The sequence below is a fragment of the Panthera tigris genome, chromosome A1 (assembly GCF_018350195.1).
Source record: "Panthera tigris isolate Pti1 chromosome A1, P.tigris_Pti1_mat1.1, whole genome shotgun sequence".
NCBI lineage: Eukaryota > Metazoa > Chordata > Mammalia > Carnivora > Felidae > Panthera > Panthera tigris.
In genome coordinates, this window is record NC_056660.1 from 4,862,677 (window position 1) to 4,886,250 (window position 23,574).

The window sequence follows — 23,574 nt, forward strand, 5'->3', positions numbered from 1 at the left end:
CTCACTTTCGGGGCCACAACCTCCCCATTGTGAGTTACACGGGTGTGTGTGTGTTGGGGGGGGGTTACTTCCCTTGGAATTCTAAGCGTTACTTAGGATGGTCTTAGCTTCTGTACCGGGTCCCCCCAAATGATGACTCAACCCAACAAGTGTATGTCTTGCTCAGGTACCAGTTCGAAGTAGGTATTCAAGTCAATGGGGGAGGGGTCTCTTGTGCGTGCTCACTCAGGGTCTCGAGCCTCACATGTCCCCTGGGGTCTTGTGGCCGTCTGCTTCTAGCCAGTGGGAGGCAAAGAGACCCCGGGAGAAGCTTAGACTCAGGCACCGTGCCTATCCCTTCCTGTCGCGTTCAGAGGGTTACGACCAGTCACATGACCACATCTAGCTGCAAGAAAGGGTGGGAAATCTGGTCTCCCCGTGTGCCTGGCCACGTTGCTATTACTATGGAAGGAGAGATTAGAGCGGCCAGCCAGCAGAATCTGCTGCCTACGGGCCCACTCTGCGGCCATGCTGGGGCAAGGAAGCCTTCCCCATCTCGCAGTGGGTTCACTTTCCTTCATGCTCCCTCCTCCTACAAGACGGCACATTCGATCTCCAGACCCTCCCCTCCAACCCCATTCCAACCTCTATCGCCCACTCCCAGCTCCCTTCGTTTCCTTTAGCCTTCTTCTGTGGAGAGAACATTTTCTGGGTAAAGCAATTACATTTAGGGGCGCCTGGGTGGCTCGGTCGGTTAAGCGTCCGACTTGGGCTCAGGTCATGATCTCACCGTCCTTGAGTTTGAACCTCGCGTCAGGCTCTCTGTTGTCAACGCAGAACCCACTTTGAATCCTCTGTCTCCTTCTCTTTCTGCCCCTCCTCCCCTCAAAAGTAAATATTACATTTTTTTTTTAAAAAAAGCAAATACAGGGGCGCCTGGGTGGCGCAGTCGGTTAAGCGTCCGACTTCAGCCAGGTCACGATCTCGAGCCCCGTGAGTTCGAGCCCCGTGTCAGACTCTGGGCTGATGGCTCGGAGCCTGGAGCCTGTTTCCGATTCTGTGTCTCCCTCTCTCTCTGCCCCTCCCCCGTTCATGCTCTGTCTCTCTCTGTCCCAAAAATAAATAAACAACGTTGAAAAAAAAAAATTAAAAAAAAAATAAAAAAGCAAATACAATTAGCAAATGTTTGAAACGGACTTAAGTTAGTGCTGACTGCGGTTATCGCCACCTCTAGACTGCCTCCATTAGCATTTGTTGAGTGTCTACTGTGTGCTGGGGACTGTCATGAATAATCTATGACACCGCCCTCGAGAGCAACCAGGAGACTCCCCAGTGTGAGCCTTAGTTCAGTGTGAAACTCTCCAGCCAAATGGCCTCACGGCACCTTTGTTTCCTCCCAGGTGCTCGGCCAGTATGATCAGCCCTCCGCAGCTTAAGTGTTCTTTTTTCTTCCTTTGGAAAAAAAAAAAAAAAAAAAAATCTATGTTTTCCTCCATGATGGGTTAATCCCCAAATAGCCAGGCTTACTTCAGTCCCAGATCCTAACCGCCTACTGGGTTTTCTGCGTGGGCTTCAGTTTCAGTCCCTGATCCGGCTTCACGCGGCTTTCATTTATGTTTCATTTCCATCCACCACAACAAGGTTACTTTTTTCAAAAGAGAGAAATCTCAGCAGATGTATTCATTCTGAAATGTTTCCTGGACACACACCAGTGAGCTCATTAGCCCAGGCTAACCATGAGGTTTACCCTCCCCCCTCCCTGCCTCTTTTCTTCTTCGTCGTCGTCTTTTTTTTTTTTTTTAATTTTGCAGCAGAGAGCAAGATCATATGGTCCCCTAGCAGCTCCTTCCTGTATGTGCAGGGAGCAGTGACTGAAATCACCCTCAAGAAGGAGGGCTGTGCTCTCTAAACACGCATACTTCGGAGTATCTGCTTTTGTTTAGCGAAGACTGAAGCTCAAATGGGAAATTTCTAGGTCAGCTGTACTTTGCTCTAATAAAGGGAAAGTCTAGCCAAAAAGAACAGCAAAACTCCGGCCTCAGCTTTTTGGAGTGTCTTGTCTGATTACCCAATTATTATATTACAGCTCAGATTAGGAAGGGATTAGCCCCCGAGGTCAGACAGATGGAGAACACTATTAAAATACCCCATGTGGGGTTTCAGAGTGGGTAGCAAAGTGACCACCTGTCCCTGTTTCTTGGGTCAGTCTGTCCTCATTTAGAGTCCCAAGATCGCTGTCTTTGATGCCAGTGTGGAGAAGCTGAATAGCACAGGAAGCAAGCTGGGCTCCGCTCCCCCAACTTCTGCCCCTCCTCTTTCTCTTTCCTTATCTTGTGCCCTGCCCTAGAATGACCTGGCGAGAAATGGTCAGCTGAATTGCAAGTGACTTTGGGGTTGTCATCTCTTAGGGCCCTTGGGAACAGGTCTGGGACATTGTATTAGTCAATAACAGACAGGAAGGTTTCCATCCCAGATCCCCTTTTCCTTTGTTAACTTCTGAATAGGCACCTCCTCCTTTCTCGAGCTTTTGTAATTCAGGGGCCGCATTGGGCTGTTTCTTGAGCAGTGAAGGAAGGTCTGTCCTGTGTCTTTGTGCCTTTTCACCCCTGTGTTTGGGGAGATCAGGATGGTCTCTGTACCACCTTGCCGGGCAAGGAAGCCTAGTGGCTTGGGCTTTGGGTCCCAGGCTTGAATTCGCAGGCAGAAAGGTGCTCTAAGCGGTTCATTTAATAATTAATAAGCCACTTAGCTCTTCTGCTTCAAGTCTTTTATCTTACAGGAATGGCGATGCTGACCTCAGAAGGATGTGTTCAGAAACATTAATGGCTGATGAGAAAGCATTATGCCAAGTAAAATATGTTGGTAATCTCGACACTGTAATGATCTAGCCAGATGAGTACATCTTCCTAATGAATATATCTAGCTCAGGTCAATTCAGGAAAAGCATACCGAACACATAGAGCGGCTCCTTCCTCAAAGACTTGGCCCCAGCACGACAGAACATAGAATCTTAAAGTTGACAGGGTCATCAATACCCAAAGTCTACAGACAGCCACCATTCATGATCGGAATTCTCCAGGAAAGCGGGTTTCGCCACATCCAGAAGCAGCTTACCCCACGTTTGGACAATTCCATCACAGAGTTTTCTTGAAAAAAAATAGAGTTGAATTACTTTATGTCTTCACAGCTTCTCCCCCTTCGTCCTGCTACTACTCTAGTACTGACCAGCTCAGACAGGCCGGGTATTATTCCACAGGGTTCTCACGCATTATTTCATCCCCACAATAATCACAGGGGGTTGGCTCCCCGGTTAAGCAGAAAAGGAAACCGGGACAAAGAAGTAAAATGATTCGCTCAGATCTAATGGCTGGTAAACAGTGTGGCACCATAGTCTACCTTTTTTTTTTTTCATGTTTTTAATTGATTTTTTGAGAGAGAGCACAAGCAGGGGAGGGGCCGAGAGAGGGGGACAGAGGATCCAAAGCAGGCTCTGCGCAGACAGGATGACAGCAGTGAGCCCGATGCGGGGCTCCAACTCGGGAACTGCGAGATCACGGCCTGGGCCAAGGTCGGACGCTCAATGGGCTGAGCCACTCAGGCGCCCCCATCGTCTACCTTCCTTATCACTCTTTCGGTTATCCACTCTGAGACGTAGCGGCTTCAAATGACGACCATTTATTTGCTCGGAATTTTGCGGCTCAGATGCTTTGTCAGGGCTTGCACTGCGATGGCGGCTAGCACTGGACCCCAAAAGCGAGTATTTCAATCAGCAAAGCTGAAAACTGCATAACTGTTCAGGTCCAGCTTGAGAAGTTACATACCACCACCTCCACCAAATTCTATTGGTCAAAATAAGTCCCAGGGAAGCCCAGACTCAAGGGGAGGATGACTAAACTCGATGTCTTTGTTAAAGAGTGGCAAGATCATAGCGTGAAAAAACATGTGACATGAGAGAGAGCATGGTGACCATCTGAGGAAACACCATCTACCAAACCCACCGCTTATTTCTTCTAGAAAATAAGTTCGCATGTACTTCCAAATGACGCCTCTTCTGGAAACTGCCTTTCGAGTATTCTCTGAGACTTAGGTTTTTCAGGCGAGCCTTTGGTTCTTGAACTGTCCCTTATCATCCTAGCCTTCTCCCGCCATGTACCCCACAATGTAATGGCACATCCCAGGGTATGCCTAGGCGGGTGCAGAGCAGAATGACCATGGCCTCGTGTCTGCTAGATGTGGATATTGAATCAAGTGGGAATTTTTGACTGCCACACGGCATCGCGTAGAAATTCTGGCCCCTGAAATTTGTAGCCCCTCACTCCGTACCTGCGCAGTTCTTTCGAGGGACCCAAGTTAAGTTCCATTTTGCAGAATCTGGCCTCACACTCTGATTCGTCGGGCCTTTCTAGATCCTGATTTGGGGTTCCGCTGTCTTCACGCTCCTTCCCAAACCTACGTTTGACTCATGACTTACTTCTTCCTTCCACACCGGCTTCAAGCCACTGACAAGACTCCGGGCCCATTCAGGCACAAGAAGAGAGTGCTGGGGAACACCTCTGAAAAGACAACCCCTCTGCGCATTGACATCTCGCCATCGATCTGCAGCTCTGCAAGCCGGTGGGCGGATTTATTCAGGCAGCTGTGGATTCACCACCTCGTCCTGCTTTTCATCCAACCCACCTTTTTACACTTTGTCTCGGGAGGGTCAGAAGAACCACTGCCAGCACTTGAACCAGGTCCTGGAGACTCCCTCCTCTTTGCATTTCTCTGGTAATACTGGCAGCCAGAGAAACTAGGTCAGCCCGAGTTTTCTCACCGAGCCCCTGCTGACTCCTGGCGATCACAGCCTCCCCTTCTCAAATCATCCTGTTGACACCCCATGCTGGGCTCTCTCCCACCTCCTCTGCCTCCTGCCTGTTTCTGAACAGCAGCGCACTGTTCACCCATTTACAGCCTTCCCTGTCCTCTGCAGAATTCCCCCGGGATCATCTCAGTGGTGCAGTCACCAAGCTAAATCGCAGCTCCCCCTAGAACCTGATCCTCTTAGGAATGTGGGTCAGGAGACGTAAAGCTGCCCACTGTTTTCAAGAAAGGTGGGCTTCTCTGCTCCCCGGCAACATGGATGGCATAGCACAGCCAGTGCAAGAAAGGCAGAGTGGACCTTCAGACCGCTTACATAGTATAGTTCAAGGGGAGGCATGTCTGCTAATAACAATAATATAAAATTAACTACAGTCACTGCGTTTAGGGGGTGGAAGTGAGACATTGCAAGGTGCATAAGACACACGATTTCTACGTGGGCAGAAAAAAAAGGTTCCTGGAGGCAGTGGCGTGTGGAATAATTCCTAAATAGCAGGTAAGTTCTGGCGAGAGCACAGAGACGGGCCTCTCACACGGCTGCCTGTTTGCAGACATTCGTGGAAGCAACCAGGTGGCGATGTAACAGATTCCTTTAAAATGCTCGCGCCATTCGAGCTATAGGGCTTTCGGTGTCCGAGGAATTAATCCAAACACGACGTTATTCCAACTGTCATTTAAATGATGGTGTCCTTTCACGGAACACCGGGCCACCATCAAAAGACTGTTTGTGAACGTGAACCCGATATCAGCTCAGGGCCCGAGGAGGCCCTCCCCTTGTCTCTCAGATATCTGATTAACACACCTCGATTCTCCTCTCCACCCTTTGTGACAGTGCAATTCTTTCCCACTAATTGTGCAGATCGCCAAGAGCTTCCTTCCTTCCGAGCGCTTCTTTCCTGTCCGGGGCCGCCTCATTCAGCTTCCACTCCCCACAGGCATGTTGTGATTTGGGTGATTTCCCCTCGTTGAGAAGACCCGTCAAGGGGGCTCAGACCATGCAGCCCGGCTCCCTCTCGCCCTCACGCACTCGCTGCCTCAACTCCCTGCACCAATTGACAAAGTATGCCCCCTGCTCCTCCCCAGAGCTTGTTTCTCAATAATGGCCAATTTTTCCCTAAAAGGAATTCTTCTATCAGTTGCTAAGAATATACATTTCCCTCTCACATAATTGTACGAAGAATTTTTTATGACGTGAGAAAATGCTTAAGATAACATGAGCTCGGCAGGAAAAAAGCAAGACACAATCGTAAAATCAGACCCAGTATAATCTCAACTGGGTAACACAATGGGCCTCGAAGAGCAAATTGAGCCCAACAGTAGCCGTGGCCGTCCCTGGCGATGGTGGGCTGAGATTTTTGTTCTCCTAAATACACGCTGCTGCATTTGCCAAGTCTTGAAAGATAATGAAGATACTTGGGGCCCAAGTGCTGGGGAGAGTAATGTCACCTTTTGGAAAAACTGAAGTCGAGAAGTGAGGAAAAGCCAGCGCGGGGCAGGGAGGGCGGGCTACCGACCCTCGCGCTCCTGAATGATGCCCAGCCCTCCTTGCCCTGCGCTGCTGACCGCCAGCCTCCGAGCGAAAGCTTGACTAGTTATCTGACTTCCCATCGTGTTGCCAGACCGGCTCTGTGACACTTGGAGCCTCGGCAGGATTTCTGGGAGGCGGGGGCAGCGGCCGGGTGGGACTGAGGGGCGCACCTGCTGGTCTGTCCGGGCGCGCGCGGCCCGGTCCCTCCCCGCGGGCTGGCGAGGCCGGTGCGGTGCGCGGTGCAGCCACGGAGGCACTGAGGGGCAGCAACGTGTGCTAACGGACCGAGCTCTCAGCCCTTGTGGTCAGCGATGGTCCCTCTTAAGTTAAACATTGCAGGGGGACCTGGGGGGCTCCGTCAGTTAAGCATCCGACTTCAGCTCAGGTCATGATCTCACAGCTTGTGAGTTCGAGCCCCGCGTCGGGCCCTGTGCTGCCAGCTAGGAGCCTGGAGCCTGCTTCCGATTCTGTGTCTCCCTCTCTCTCTGCCCCTCCCCCGTTCATGTGCGCGCGCTCTCTCTCTCTCTCCTTCAAAATAAATAAACATTAAAATAAATTAAAACAAAAACATTAAACATTGCAAAGCTGGATGTGACGTCTATGATGACCACTCCTACGTTTAATCACTACTATTTAGTCAGTAATTTACTGGGCCCAGGAAAGGAAAATAAGACAAAAGGCCTGTCCTCGAGCTGCTTGTAAAATCTAGAACGGGAGATTCTGCACATGACCAGATGGGACAAGAGCCTTGAACAGTACAGCACACAGGAATTCAGATCCTCTGACGGGGGGGGGGGGGGGAACGACTACTGCCTGGGGCAATCCAGGAGTGCGTCCATGCAGCAGGCCCAGAGGTGTTCAACCGTGAAGGATGAGGGTCCTGGTGAGCACACACGGGAGGAAGGCTTTCTAGGCAAAGTGCTAGCGAAAGGGACAGGAATACCACGGGGACAGGAAAGAATCAAGCATATCCAAAAGTCATGAGTGGTAGGGCACCTGGGTGGCTCAGTGGGTTAAGCACCCGACTCTTGGTTTCAGCTGGGGTCATGATCTTGTGGTTCATGAGTTCGAGCCCCATGTCCTGCTCCGGTGCTGATGGTACGGAGCCTGCTTGGGATTCTCTCTCTTCCTCCCTCTCTCTCTGCTTCTCCCTTGCTCTCTCTCTCTCAAAATGGATTAAAAAAAAAAGTCACGAGTGGTGGTTGAGCTGGAGGGTAAGATCCACACAAAGGAGTCATTACTGGAAGAAAAAACTGGAAGGTAGATGAAGATCAGTTGAAGGAAGCTATAGATCCAAGTGAAAGAATTTACTCAATGGGGCTGAGGGTTTTCGAGCAGGAGAGTATAGGAGCTTAAGAAAGTTTACTGTCTGCTGCAGGTAGTTGAAGGAGGCAAAGCCAGGACTTAGCCAGGATCCCTCCCAGAGCCTTCTTCTTGGAGATAAGAGTCAAAGTAAGGGGGCGCATGAAATTGCCGAGAAAGGATACTACAGAAGCAGAGAGGAGGGAAGGAGAAAGCCCATAGTTAAGGAGTTACAAGAAGAGGGGTTGTCAAGACAGTTGGTGGGTATCGTTGCTCGACTGACCTCTGACTTGCTTGGAACTTTATGCCACCTTGACACACAGCTGTCTTGACAATGTTCCGAATGACCTTCTGGCTTGCTTGTCTGGGTATTCTTCTCTACTTCATTGGACGCTCTGGTGCCCAAGGAATATAATTTACCGTGGCTGAGAGAGATCCTTGACAAAATTTCTGCTGTAGCATTTGGTCCATGAGCTTGTCAGTCCTCAAGTTTGTTTAAATCAGTTGATAGCTTGGCATTTTTAGGCTTCCGGAACTCTGTGAATAGTATTTAGGTCTTCCAGACTATCTCCAAGTCATTCAAAGATATTCAAACCCTAGACTGGTTTGAATATACCTTTTAGTATTCTTTGGTTTGTGATGGTGCTTTTCCTTTCGTGAATACTAACTTCTAGGGATTGTGTCATGCTGTATTTATGTATATCGAGATAAATAAAAAGGTGCCCACCTGGCAAATAATCCAATCATGTACACACTGTGTACAAAACCCACTTACTACAGACCTCAGCCGTCGCTTCCTGAGTTCAGATCTTTCTTCGCTTGTGACGGGGTTACCTCCCAGTAAACCCATCATAGATTGAAAATATCACAAGTTGGAAATGCATTTAATGCACCTAACCTACCGCGTGTCAGAGATTAGCCTAGCCTACCGTAAAGGTGCTCAGGACACGGACATTAGCCTCCAGTTGGGCAAGGTCATCTAACACGAAGCCTATTGTATAATAAAGTGTTGAATACCTCACGTAATGTGTTGAATACTGTACCCAAAGTGACAAATAGCACGGTCGTGTGGGTTCAGAACGGTTGTCCGTGTATTGGTGGCTTACTCTCGTGCTGGCTGCCAGTCCTGGCGAGGGGCTGCGACTGCTGTCCAGCATCAGGAGGGAGAGAGGATCTTTACTGCATATCCGTCGCCCAGGAAAGGACTGAAGTTCAAAATTCAAAGTTCGGTTTCCAGCAAATGCGTATGGCTCTCACGCCACCGTAAAGTCAAAAATCGTTAACTCGAACCATCGTAAGCGGGGAGCATCTGGGGAGGGTGTGTTCGACCCCAAGAGAAGAAACCCCATCCTAGATGACGAGTCTGTGAACGGTTCAGACTGCAAGGCAGGGCCAGCTTCTGGGCATGTCCCGCTGCACAGGGCCCGTGCTGGGCTAATGGCCTGCTGCTGCGTCTTGAAATCGTTAACACTTTTTGAACAGGGAGCCCTGCGTTTTCATCGTGCACCGGGCCCCGCAGATTATGCAGCCGCAGAGCTAAACACATGTGTCAGTAATAATGGAAAAGGTCAGAGGGGTCTCTGCTGGAAGGAACGTTTGAAATGGCTCTTTAGGTCAAAGCAATGCTGCGTTGCAAGGACGTGGCCCCGTGGGCTTCCCGCAGTCAGTCACTGAGGTCAGCTTGGGGAGGGCCAGGGGCTCGCCAGACCTCTCTGGGGCCTCTACCTTTGAGCCCGGCGCCTGGCAACAGCTGCTCGCCCCGAGTGGGTGAAGAATTTAGCTGCAAAAATCTAATTTGGGACTCCCTAATTAAGCTAATGAAGTCAGATCATTTTAATCTCTTCTTGGTCTAGCCCTATGTCTAATCCCCGAGTAAATAGATAATTGTGACTTTGTGACATATGTGCCCTATTTTGGGATCGATGAGCCGAGCGACATCTTTCTGTGACTTTTTTTCTTCAAGACTTTAGGCAAGGAACTGGTTTTCCTCAGCCAGATTGGGGCAAAACTAGCCAGACTGATGCCTTTAAAATGAGTCAATCATGCTCCCGTTTTACCACGTTTTACTATAAACAAGCTGTGCCCAAATTGCCCCTTCGTCCCGAAAGATCCTAGATGATCCTCAAATTTCTCTTGTGTAATTAATAATAAATAATTACCATGTACAGATGTCTTCTGAGACGGGCTGAGGTTGATAAAATGGAGACCAAGCCGGCTCTCTCCTTTGGCCTCATAGTCTATAAACTAGGAAAATTCGCTAGTTCACCTTCAAAACAGTATCACGTTGTCTTCCTGGGACACATACATCCTCGTAACATTGGGAAAGCCTCTAAAACCCAGAGACTGAAGGCACCGTTCTGTGTAGTCCCTCCATCTTCCTGCCAGTCCAGATTGTTGTTACTGAACTATTTCCCTGTCTTTTCAAATAACTGAGAGACAGTCATTCTTCCCCTTTGGAGTTTATTGATTCATTCACCGAGTCTTTACCGTATTAATATTAATATCAGACGATTTTCAAGTATCACCTATCCCTCCCTTCAGAGGGTTTTGTGTTTCACCCATGCAATTTGATTTCTAAGCATTATTAGAAAATGCAGGCACCATTTACAAACAGTCCAATTGGTTAGCAATACCACCACTAACGATAAGGGGTAATGTTCATTGGGAGCTTGCTCAGCACATCCGGCCCTATGCTGAGCGCTTTGTTTAGATTATCACTTAATTTCTCGCCATCACAAGAGGTGGGGACTCCCGCCGTTGGAAGTGAGGAAAGCGAGCACAGACTTCTCTGTCCTCACCCAAGGTGCCCAGCCGGCCCGTCGGGAAGCATCTGAGCCAGGCGGTTCCAGGGCTCCAGAAGCCCCTCAGGTTCTCTTGCGAAGGAAAGATCTCTGTCCTATGGCCTCCGACTTCCCTCCAGCTCAGCTAAGTGTACAGGCAGGGTTGCCACTGGAAAACACTGCTGAGGCAGTGTGATGGTCAGCACACGGCATCTCAAATCGTGGTGGAGCCCCGACTTGCCGTGTGCAAGGCCGGAGGCGCCATTCACAGGATACAAAGGTCAGGAGAACACAGACCCGCCTCAGAGAACATACGGAAGTCTTCCAAATCTCCTCGCAGAGACAGCAACCAGCCATCCCGGGTTGCCTGAGGCTGAAAAATATGTGACTTTCCATTTTAAAAGGAAAATCTTTGCCTCACCAGGATGAGTTGGTCACCCCACTAGTGGAAAAGTGGTATCCTGTGTATTTTGAGAAGAAAATCCATGCAGCCCCATTTGTGGACCCTATCTAGACAATCTTGTGGTTTCTGTTCACCTTTCTGTGTGCACCGTAGGGCCGCAGAGGCTGAATGAGCCCCGTAGGCAAGCAGCGTGCTCAAGACCCACACCTTGAATATTGCGAGTCCCTGAGGACCCCAGAGTGAATATGGCCGGGCTCCAGGAAAGGCAAGCTCAGAGGAAGACCTTCCAGAAGCCCCGTGGATGGGAGTAAGGAGAGAACGTGGATCAGAGCTGCCTGCCTGAATGGGAGTGCTCTGAGAGGAGAATTGCCCCGGGAGCACCATTTGCCCCTTCTTTCTGGACTCACCTCTACCAGCCCATAATTCTCCCCAGTGACCCTCGACTCTTTCAACAGCAGGCAGGAGGGACCAGAGCCACTCCAGTAACCCGCCCCCCCCCCATTCTCCTACTGGTGACCCCAGCAGCATTGTTGTTAGAGTCTTGGCCTGTCCCCCCACGCTCGGCTGTCTCACGTTGGGGCAGCTGGACAAAGTCCAATAGGGCGACATACTGGCTACTGGAGGGAGTACATTTTCTCTCAAGACTGAGGTCGCCATCTCTCTCCAGAGAAGCCTTTGAACATTCAGGTGGGAACCGATATGGTGGAGGGTTTCCGTGAAGGCTTGCGAAGGACCCCTGAGCAACTTTTCTGGTTTCTGAACAGAGAAACACAAAACGGCTCTTTTCTTTTCTTTCCTTTTTGCTCTTTGTTGAATAGCTCCTTGTTCACAAGCCTTTGGGCATGCGTTCAGTTCCTATGACAATGCCTATGGCGGAGCCAAACTGTGAAATCAGACCCATTGTCAACCACAGATGTGCTGCCAGAGCCTGGGTGGGGTCGCCCGCCGAACCAAAGTGGCATCAGCTGAGCCCGCGACAGTGGTGAGCTTTGTGCTATTTACCACGACATCACAACAGTCCAGATGGGGCACTTTTCACTCAAGGTTTGAAAATCCTCAGCAGAGAAGATTCTAGGCAGAGAAGAGGAGAACGCAACCGAATTTGCGTTGCTGAACTTAGTCTGATTTCAGAGAGAGATGGTACTTCACTGCCATCGGGTCATTTGCTGAGCCAAGAGCAAGAACTTAGGGCGGGACAGGTGACACATGGCGGGGTCCTCTGGGAGACAACAGATGCACGAGTCGGATTAACGCTTAAGCTGATTTAAGATTCATATGAGCTCGGTTGAAGTGTGTCAGTAGACTAATATGTTTTTACTTCTATTTTAATTCTGAGGTTGAAATGGGAGCAGTTGAAAACAAGCATGAAATTAATTTCCCTATAATCTCTCGGTAGGAACATGACATCGATATCATTGCTTGCATCGAAGGAGCATTTGGCTCAATAAAAATGGAGTGTCAGGCACTACATTAATCCTGTGGAAGGGTGAATCTCCAAGTAAAATAATTGTCCCACTTAATTTTTATTCCCTAGTCATCTGTGGCCACGGCTGGGCTGCAAATTTCATGAGAGGAGGGGCCAAGTCTAGTCTGTATCTCTTATGCTTCACACAGTGCCCTGAACGTATGTAGTAGGCACTCAATAAATATTTATCAAATGAGTGAACGTAGTGTAAATGACGCGGGATCTCCACCCTTAAATTGTGGTAAAGGAAACAAATACAATGTGGCCATAAAGGCTTTGGAGGGTCTGGAGTGGGTGGGCTGGGAAGTCCCTTCCAACTGTGGGAGCATCTCTCCTGTAGAAAGAGGGGCTCTGGAGGCAGCTCTAGAAGATAAAGCAGGGCCAGGCTGGAGGGGGAAAGGGAACTCTTGGTGGGTCTTCCCCACGACTGACAATCTGAATCTGTCTTCTTCCAGGATGCTGGCCCAGCAGTGCCCAGCCTGCCCTCTGTCGGGCCCCCTGTCGTCCAGGTGCGGTGTGGCTCTGCCTCAGGGCGGGCATCTGGGGCAAGGACGTAGGAAGGAGAACAGCCATCATGAGTCTGCCTGAAATGTGTCCTTTGCTGGGGACACATTTGCTGGTCCCAGCAGCAGAAGCCAGCACCCTTCCCACCACCCATGGACAGGCAAAAGCCTCCAAACTTGGAACTCAAATCCTAAAGTGTTTGAAGTTTATTTATTTATTTAGTGTGTGTGTGTGTGTGTGTGTGTGTGTGTGAGAGAGAGAGAGAGAGAGAGAGAGAGCAGGGGAGGGGCAGAGAGAGAGGGAGAGCGAGAGACAGAATCCCAAGCATGGAGCCCAATGTGGGGCTTGAACCCACAAAGTGTGAGATCATGACCCAAGCTGAAACCAAGAGTCAGGGATTTAACTGACTGAGCCACCCAGTCTTTGTGCCACAGTTTGCTGCTATGGTACCCCAGGGAAATGCCACCCTGCTGCTCTATTCAATGCCAACCTGCTGTTCATTGGTTCTACGCTTCCCTTCTGACCAATTACCGTTTCCCAATGTTCATCCTTCGTCTCAAATTCTCTTCCTCTTCTCTTCCCACCTACAGTCCTCCCCTCTCTCCTCTGGCGTCCCTCTCTTCCTGTGCTTCCTTCTCTGTCTCTCCTTCCTCTTCATAGCACTGAAAATTCCTTCAGATTCTAGGTAACAAAAGAAAAAGACTGGGGTGCCGGGCTGGCTCAGTCAGTGGAGCGTGCGACTCTTGATCTCAGAGTGTGAGTTCAAGTCCCATTAGGTGTAGAGATTGCTTAAAAATAAAATCCTTAAAAAAACAAAAGACCCCTAAGGCAATGTATACCAAAGCAAAAAAGAAAAAAAAAATCCAAAAGTGTAAAGTTAAACCCATAAAAGTGGGGCACCTGGCTGGCTCAGTTTGTAGAGCATTGACTCTTGGTCTTGGGGTCATGAGTTCAAGCCCCACGTTGGGTGCAGAGATTACTTAAATAAATAAGTAATTTTTTTAACTAAAAAATTTTTTTTAAAACCTTAAAAGTATTAAAAAAATCATAAGTGACCTTAATTAAAAATGTACCAATATCCATTCATGATAAAAACTCTCAGAAAACTAGGAATAAAGGAGAACTTCCTCAACTTGATAAAGAACATCCACACAATATCTGCAGCTAACGTCACACTTAACGGCAAGAAACTAGAAGCTTTCGGGCCAAGGTTAGGAACAAGGCAAGTGTGTCCCTTCTCACTCCTTCTTTCCAACGTTGTACTGGAAGTCCTACTTAATACAGTACGATGAGGTACAGAAATAAAAAAATCTATCAACCAGGAAGAGAGAATAAGATTGCCTTTGTTCCTAGATGACATGGCCATCTGTGTAAAAAATCTGAAGGAATCAAACAAAACCTCTTGGAACTAATAAGCAGTTATAGAAAGGCTGCAGCAAACAAGGTTAATACATAAAAGGTCAACACTTTTCTATATATCAGCAGTGGACAAGTGGGATTTTTAAACAAGGGTGCCTAGCTGGCTCAGTAGGTACAGCGTTGTGACTCTTGATCTTGCGGTCGTGAAGCATCTAGCCCCATATTGGGCCTAGAATTTACTTTAAAAAATGAAATAAAAAAACCCAATGCCAGTTATGGTAGCACACCCCCAAATGAGGTCTAAAACAATACCTAAAAATGAGGTATATACCTAACAAAATATGTAGAAGATCTCTATGAGGAAAGATACAAAACTCTGATGAAAGAATCAAAGAACTAAATTAATGGAGAGATAGCCCATGTGCATGGATAGGAGGATCCAATATTATCAAGATGTCATTTCTCTTCAACTTGGTCTGTAGATTCAATGCAATCCCAATAAGAATCCTAGCAAGTCATTTGAAGATATTGGCAAGCTGGTTCAAATGTTTATATGGAGACGCAGAAGACCCAGAAAAGTCAACACAATATAAAGGAGAAGAACAAAGCCAGAGGGCTGACGATCCTTGACTTTGAGACTTAGGGTAAAGCTACAGTAATCAAGACAGTGTAGACCTGTTAAAAACAAAACAAAACAAAACAAAACAAATAGATCAATAGAACAGAATAGAGAGCCCAGAAATAGACCCACATAGAGTCAGCTGATTTTTAACAAAGGAACAAAGGCAACACAATGAAGCAAAGATAGTTTTTTCAATAAATCGTACTGGAACTGGACATCCACAGGCAAAAATATGAGCCCAGACACAAATCTTACACCCTTCACAAAAAATAACTCAAAATGGACCATAGATCTACATGTAAAATGCAAAACTATTAAACTCTTAGAAAGTTTAACTAATGTTGGGTATGGCAATGATTTTTTAGATCCAACACCAAAGACACCATCCAGGAAAGAAGTAAATGATAAGCCGGACTTCACTAAAATTAAAAACTTCTGCTCTGCAAAAGGAAATGTCAAGAGAATGAGAACGCAGGCTACAGGCTGGGAGAAAATACTTGCAAAAGACACAGCAGATAAAGAATTGTTGTAAAAAACACACAAAGAATTTGTATAACTCAACAACAAGGAAAGGAACAACTCATTTTTAAAAAATAGGCAAAAGTGATAAGATACCTCACCAAAGAAGACGTGCAAATGGCAGATAAACACACGAAAAGATGCTTCACATCGTATGTTGTGAGGGAGATGCAGACCAAACAAGGGTGAGATGTCCCTACACGACTATTAAAAATGGCCCAAATCCAACATGGGCATCCCCAAATGCTGGTCACAACAGGAACGCTCGCTTACTGCCGATGGGAATGCAAAATGGTGCCGCCACTTGGGAAGACAGCTGGGAAGTTTCTTACAAAACCCAACATACTCCTACCAAGTGACCCAGCAATCACTCTCCTTGCTATTTACCCAGATGAACTGAAAATTCACATCCACCCAAAGACCTGCCCGAACGTGGAACTGCCCAAACTTGGAAGTAACTAAGATATCCTTCAGGGAGTGAATAAACAGGGGTACATCCAGACAGTGGGATCTTATCCAGCAATAAAAAGAAATGAGTCATCAAGCCGTGAAAAAACATGGAGGAAACTCGTAAATGCATATGACTAAGAGAAAGAAGGCAGTCAGAAAAGGATATATACTGCCTTGATGTCAACTATCTGACATTCTGGAAAAGGTGAGAGTATGGAGACAGTAAACAGATCAAGTGGTTGTCAGGGGTCAGTAGGAAGGAAGAGATGTATAGGGACAGCACAAAGGATTTTTAAGGCAGTGACACTACTCTGTACGATGCTATAATGGTGGATACATGTCATTATACATTTGTCAAAACCGACAGAAGGTATAACACCAAGAGTGAACGCTAATGGAAACGACAGTCTTCGGACGATAACTATGGGCCAATGCAAGCTCGTTAATAATAACAAATACACCATTCTGGTGCAAGATTTTGTTAGTGGAAGATGTTATTGGGCAGGTGGGGGCAGGAGGTATGTGGGAAATCTCTGTATTTTCACTTTTTTTTTGCCTCAAACCTAAAAGTACTCTGAAAAAATAGCCGATCAAAAATATATAGTGAGGAAAGGAAGCTGTTATGATTTGATTATGTGTGGGAGAGAGCCAAAGCATAAGAGACTCTTTAAAAACTGAGAACAAACTGAGGGTTGATGGCGGGTGGGAGGGAGGGGAGGGTGGGTGATGGGTATTGAAGAGGGCATCTTTTGGGATGAGCACTGGGTGTTTATGGAAACTAATTTGACAATAAATTTCATATATTGAAAAAAATAATAAAAAAAATAAAATAAAATATTTAATTTTTACACCTACAGATTTCTGGAGATCATGCTATGATGCTGATAAAAATAAAAATAGAATTCTCCTAAAAAAAGATTTGATTATGTGAAAATGAATAATTTCTGACAGTAAATATTACCATACATAAATGAAATGAAGATTATCTCTTAAGATAAAACTGGAACACCTTCCGCATTTAAAAGTGAAAACGTTTAAAGACAAAACATGCTCAAACGATAACATTATCACATTTATTTGTCACCGTTCCAAATGGAGGACCCCCACGTCCGCAACATTTGCTCTAACACCGACGGCCTTTCCCCAAAGCACTACCATCGGCTGGTTGTTGCAGCCTGAGGGCGTTCAGCAGGACACCGATCCCGCCTACGTTCTGCTCTCGGTCCTGAATGAAGCCTTTCCCTCCGCTCCCAGAGCCAGAGTGCCTGCTGGTTTTCCCATCTTTGCCGGAAAGGTCTTCCACAAAGTACTTCCTTTGGCTCCGGTGTTAGCCAGCCTCTGGGCATTTTTGTATTTCGGATTGCAGAGACAGGTGTAGCGTTTCACTGCAGGCAGCTAATCACTTCACTTGCTTCCTACCTACTTTCATCGTTCTGGATTTAACTTCTTCTTTTTTTTTTTTTTTTTTTTCTTGTAATTTTCTTTCTTTATTTGGAGAGACGGAGAGAAAGAAAGCAGGGGAGGGGCAGAGAAGCCCGGGGTCTCCTGGGAACGCCCATTGCTGATGGGGTTTCACAATAACCAGACTTCGGTGTAACCTTCTTCCTCAGTTCTTTACACTTGGGCTCCTGATTTCCCCAGGTCATCCCCCCAGGAGCATGCAATTCAACCAGAACATCTTTGTTTTCTTTCACTATCTTATCGAAGCTCCCCGCTACTCCCCTTCACGGGGCCGTGGGGTCCTGGGGGCTGCCACACACGTGTCACCGGAGTAATTTCTCCCGCGTGACAACTGTCTTCTTTTAGCAGCTCTGAAAGCTACAACTTCAGGGGTGTTCTTCCAAGCCACAGATCCGAGCATTTATGGTCCGAGGTCTCCCGGCCAGTGACGGCCAAGCTGAGATTCATCCCCTCCAGCATCCCAGAGCTTTCATGCCGCCAAATCAGTTCCTGCTCCAGCGATGAGACCCTGTCTTACATTCTTTGCATATGTCCAAGCAGATCATGAGTGAATCATTTCCTTTCACCCGATCTTTACTCTCCCTTTCTTAGGAGGGCACACTGTTTCCCTGAATCAATTTCTTTAATCTGGCCTCTGGCCATGTTTTTCTGCTCTGAGCGCCTTGCAGATGATCTGCTGCTGCAGAAACAAATCACCCCAAAGCACGGGGGCTTCAGACAACCCTCTCTGTCGTGATTCTGTGGTTCTGCGGTCTGGCGGGGGGGGGGGGGGGGTTCTTCTCCCGGCAGGCGGTTCACGCTTCCGCGTCCACGTGGGTGTGGGCTGGCCTGGGAGGCCTGAGAAGGTCCCTCGCACACGGCAGGGCGGGGGCCCAGAGTCCGCCGGAGGGCTTCGGTTCACACGCTCCCCGCGAGCCCTCTTTCTGTGCACATGTTGTCAAGCTCCAGGGCCGCCCCATGTGGCCTCTCTCCAGCAGGCCGGCTCGGACGTCCTCCCAGCACGGTGGCCGGGTTCCAAGAACACAGAGATGAGGCCCTCAGTCTTCCCAGGGACAGGGCCACGGAGACCCTGTAGCCGCACTCCATCGGCCAAGTGAGTTTCAAGGCCGGCACAGACTCACGGGCCGGGGCAGGTGCCTTCCGCCTCTAGGTGACAGCGGCATCCAAGAGGCCGTGGCCCTCTTTAATCGGCCAGCGGGTCACAGTCCTGGCCTCAAACTCGCTACCCAGCGGGAAGGACGCACAAACGATGGCCTCTCCAGCCCTGTGCGTGTCCTCATCAGACCCCCCATCCGGCGGCACTGGTGTTCAAGCCTGCCCTGCAGCTGTCAGGACCCCTGAGGGAGGTTCCCTGAACAGGACTTTGCAGATCCCGGCACCTCAGTTACATGCGAACTGCTCACCTACTCCCTCTGCCGGGGAGGCCGGCTCTGCCTTCTTCTTCAGGTGAAGGACCGTTCCCCCTGTCACAAGCAGCCGGTGCGTCTCCAGCTCAACGTGCCTTCAGGCTAGAGAGCCACTGACTCGCATTTATTACAGGGGTTCTAGCCGACAGTACAGTGAACCTCTTCTAGGGAGGTGCTCCCTGCCTTCCTCATTCTAGGTAAGGCCTTGTGATGGTTAATTTGATATGTCAACTTGCCCGGGCCACGGTACCCCAACAGTCGGTCAAACACCAGTCTGGATGTTTCCGTGAAGACATATTTTAGATGAGATTAACATTTAAGTCAGTAGGCTTTGATTAAAGTAGATTACCTTCCATGACATGTGGGCCTCGTCTAATCAGCTGAAGGAGTCAAAAGACTGAGGCTCCCTGAAGAAGCGGGAATTCTGCCTCCAGTCTGCCTTCAGATTCAAGCTGCTGCTGTAACTCTTCCATGGGTCTTCAGCCTGCCCTGCAAGAACCATCTCACCTCACGGTGCCCTTGGGATCTAACGTTGGTGCTTTTGGGGACTGGCCGGTATTCAAAGCTGACTTTTGTTTGGGGCAGGGCTCTCTCACCCACAGGCACCTTAATATGGGCAATGCCCCCTCAGGCTGGCCATTTGGTACCGCCCCCAGCCCCACAGGTTTCGGATTTCCAGCCACACAACCCCCATCCACAAATACACACTCTCTGTTACTACTGCCCCCAATGTCGTTGCCTGTGGCTTTCTCAGATGAAGTCCTTTTAAAGATGGCTCCAGTCTGGCTCTCTCTTCTATGTAGACCACATCTCATTCTAGCCCAATGCCCCAGGAACAAGATAGATGGTATTCCTTGACTTTGGGGTCCCTTCATTTGTTTCCCTCCCAAATTCTCCCAAGAGACACAAGTAGGTACATTTGACTGAGGTGGTAATCTGGGATGTGGTGGGGACAACAGTGGATGCTGATGTTTCCTGGGGATGAGGTCTAGTGCTGTTTCTTGGCTAAGGATTACCAAAAGGGGAACCTGTTCCACTTTTTCCTATCATCCTTCCTCTCTGCCACGTATGCAACAGGTTTCTCCAGACTAGAGCCACCACTGTGGGCCTCTCCCAGAAGGCCCAAAGGTATGTCAGGGCCTGATATGCCTGTCAAGGACCTTTTGGCAGTAAGTAGCAGAATATCTGACTAAGAGTAGCTTGAGCAATAAGGATTTATTATTACGTATAAGTATAGCGGTAGAAAATTCCATGTTGATCCAGTGGCTTGATGATATCAGGGCTCTAGGTCAACTTCTCTGCATTCTCTTGATTTTTTTTTTTTTTATCCTCTTGGTCACAAGATGGCTGCTACAGTTCCAAATATCACATCATCCACCATAACATACAAAGCCAGGAAGGAGAGGACAAATTCCGTTCACGTACCTCTGTTCGCCTCAGAAGGGAAAATGTTACCCAAAATTCTCTAGCAGACTTTCCTTTACATCTCATTGGTCAGGGCAGGGTCACACACACCCCTCTCCCCCCGCCCCCCAGTTCCCTGCTGCCCAAACCCAATCACTAACAAAGGGAATAGGTTAGTCTGAGACTCCTCATGATTCATCCTCTGGAGCTGGTTCGAACTTCCTTCAGGCAGCCAATCCCAGAACAAAACTGGGATTTCGTTCACCGGGGAAAGAAATGACGGAGTGTCGCTAGACCAGCACGCTGTCCTCACAGGCTCCAAAGATAAATGCCACCTCCTTCTACTTCATGACTCTGCCCAGGGCAAGTCATGAGACAGCATGTATCAGTCCTTGTCAGGGACAAAACAGTCACACGCGTGAGTGGATTCTGCCGTTTAAATAGGCTTGTTTCTGCATCCGATGCCCCTCTGAGGTCCCCGAACGGGCTGAATCAGAGAGCAGGAGACACCACAGGGCCCACGCAGGTCCCCAGGCTGCAGGGTCCCCGCCCCTCCCCTGGGCCTCGCTGCCAGCGGGCCCTCCCTCTGACTTCCCTGGTCGGCCGGAGAGGGGCGCTGCTGAGGACTCACCGGGCTGCGAGGTCAAAACAGAAACGCAGATGTCGTTTAGGGGGGATGCCCGGGAGGCAGTGAAAATCAGCCAGAAGCAAGGCGAGGGCTTCTGACAGCGGTTGTTAGACGCCGCCCCCGCCCCCCACTGGGGAGATTGGGGTGGGGGGGCCGTCTCTCTGGGTGGAAGCTAGAAGGAGGAGAAAGGAGGTGGAGCGCGGGGGTTGGGGGGGTGGGGGAGCAGGGAAGGAGAGAGGAAAGGGCCCTCCCCGTCTGGATTGGCAGGGCAACTCTTGGAGATTTTACTTCCAGTTCTGTTTTCTACTGCTTTCTGGTTTCTGTCCAACACTTCAGCAGGTCAGGGTGTGGCTTGTTTTAATTCGTTCGCGTATCTGGCAGGCCCTGGGTTTGGGGGTTCATTTAATTTCCACCACCCACCCAGCCTCCCCTTGGGGAGTTTGAATGGGAAACACAAAGAGGGAGCTAGCAGAGAATAAAGGCAGAGCAGCGCAGGACTGAAGGCAGGCTTCGGAGGCCAGCGGGGCAGGGGCCTGGGGTTTGCAGGGAGGAAGCAGTGGCCAAAAGAATCATGAGAGAAAGAAGTCGCTCTGTGATCAAGATGAGCTTGCTAATGTCAGGAACGGAGGTGCCCAGGCCGGGACGGAGCTCAGCCACTTTCGGGTGCCCGGGGGACCAGGCCATCCTGTCGGGAGAGCCGCTTTGCCGTGCAGAATGAGAAGCCGGTCTCCTACCCTGTCCTCCGGGGTCCCCTGCCAGGTGGCACCTACCTCTTTGTTTCCTCACCTATCCCTCCTTACACACAGTAACCAGACGAGTCCCTTTCGAGAGCACTGAAAGGGCTCGTTAAGATCACTGGTTGGCCCTTGACTGTTCTTTATCCTTCGAAGTATTGCTTCTTGATTTTGACCCCAAATCAGTAACATTTTTCTGACGGTCAGCTGTGTTCCAGTTCTCCGCTCATGATGCCGTTGTCGGCAGGGCTCGGGGACGGATGGTGTGCGCCTGCGTGCCAAACTATGGATTCATTCATCGGTTCACCCGTTCACGCAACACGTATGTAATCTGCACCGGCTGCCAGGTTATGAGGTCTCTGGGATGAGCAGCGTGGCATTAACGTGTCACCGTTCGATCCGGAATATTTTACGCCTCAGAAAACAGCATAGAAAAGCTGAAACCAGAAACAAGAGAAGTATAGAGGAAGAAAGATTAGAAGGACGTTCGATGGCTTCCGGGGAGGAGAAAGGACCCCAAGGCCATGTGCTTCCTGGTGGGGATGGGAGAGAAATTCAGGGATCCCCTGGATGTGTTTGGGTCCTTCCTGGGCAGACGACAGCGCCCATCCTCAATGCCACCAGGTCGTCCCCAGACCGGTGGCCAGGCCTCAGGACAACCCGAAACTCTCCCCCCAGAAACGCTAGTATAGAGCCACCCCTTGGCCCTGGGGCTTCTGGCACGTGCAGGCCAACCCCAAATCAGGCTCTGTGTGCTCCTGACGGGGGGTGTGGAAGGCCCCGGGGCAGCTGGGACAAGGCCTGCATTCTGGACAGTGCTGGCTGTGTGTTTGGCTTTCAAAACTGAAAAGTAATAAAGGTATTTGAGGCCAAGTACGACTATAACGCCGTCGTAAAGGATTAATCCAAAAGAGCCACCTAGATGGGAGAGCTTTTGTGTGCCAGCGTTTCAGATGCATTCCAAGGGAAGGAAATGTGACTTCTAGAAAGGTGCCAGGGTTTTTTAGAATGAGGGATTGTGCCAAAGCATTTGCCGGTTATACTTTGAATAATCAAGAAGGGTCTGCTGCCACTAATTGGCTGATTCAAGGCCAAAATCAAAGACTTGAATGCTGGGTTCAAGTGCACATCACTTAAACTGTATTTTTAGGAAGTGGCGTCATTCAGAGTCCAATTGATTCACGTGTTCTATCAGAATCCTTCCAACCTGACATGAGAAATATGCTCTAGGCACACCTTCAAAAGGAAGAATGATTTTCCTACTTTTTGCCCTACTTTTTGGACATTATACTCCAAGAATTATTATGTGCTCCTATTTGCTATTTTTATATCCCCACTGCCTGGACTGTGACACCCTGCATGGGACCCACCCAGACACAGTGGCAACTGTCATCGTCTGTGAAACGTCTATCCCACACCTCCCTCAGCAGCTCATGCTTAGGACAATGAGGAGGGGTTGTGCCCCGCTTGAATGCCCTCACCAAGAAACATGGATCCAAGGTAGAAAATCCCCAGCGGGAAACAAAGCCTTGGCTTCAGACTCACAAACCTTAAAAGAAATTATCTTATTAATCCGAAGAAAACAAAATAGGGCACAAAAATAAAGCACTGAGCTATAAAGACTCCATGATGTTTTTTGACTCTCCACAATAACAAAATTCTCCTCACCACACTGGAAGAGCTAACCTGGCCTTCCAGAATGTATTATGCCCATGGAGGGGGGGTGTCTCCTGAGGGGAAATTGGCCTAGCTCTGTTTTCCCTTATATTTTGTATGCTGACACCCAGATACTTCTTTTTGTCAGGCAGAAACAGCCATTGGTCTGCGGGGACAGAAATCACCACTGGTTTCCCGGAAAGTCTATTTGGTACCTGCCCCCCCCCCCCCACATCCCAAATCGGAGAGAAGAGGCGGCCCGTTATCTGAATGACAAATGGGGAGAAAATACCCAACAGCCCGCAAAACAACTCTTGCTTCAAAAAGGGCTCTTGGATCTCACCCAGTTGGAACTGTCGTTTGTCACTACCCGCAGGACGGACTCAGTAAGTTTTGTTGAATGGGTAACTCAGCGTTCGTGTTCATCGCGGAGGCTTGTCCTGGCCCAGCTAGCTGCACCCGGGCCCCTGTAAGTGACATCACCTGTACAGGGGGCGCGGAGGTCCTACCGGACGGG

The 23,574-nt window shown here is 49.0% G+C and overlaps 1 protein-coding gene across 1 annotated transcript in view; it reads right to left on the reverse strand.

Moving 5' to 3' along the window:
- Positions 1-21,819: 21,819 nt before the first annotated feature.
- The window catches only part of MTMR6 (myotubularin related protein 6), a 79,836-nt gene continuing 78,081 nt past the window's right edge, over positions 21,820-23,574 (reverse strand). The window contains exon 16 of the mRNA XM_042984344.1: positions 21,820-21,838. The gene's annotated coding sequence lies outside the window, so the exon portion shown is untranslated. The remainder of the gene's footprint in view (positions 21,839-23,574) is intronic.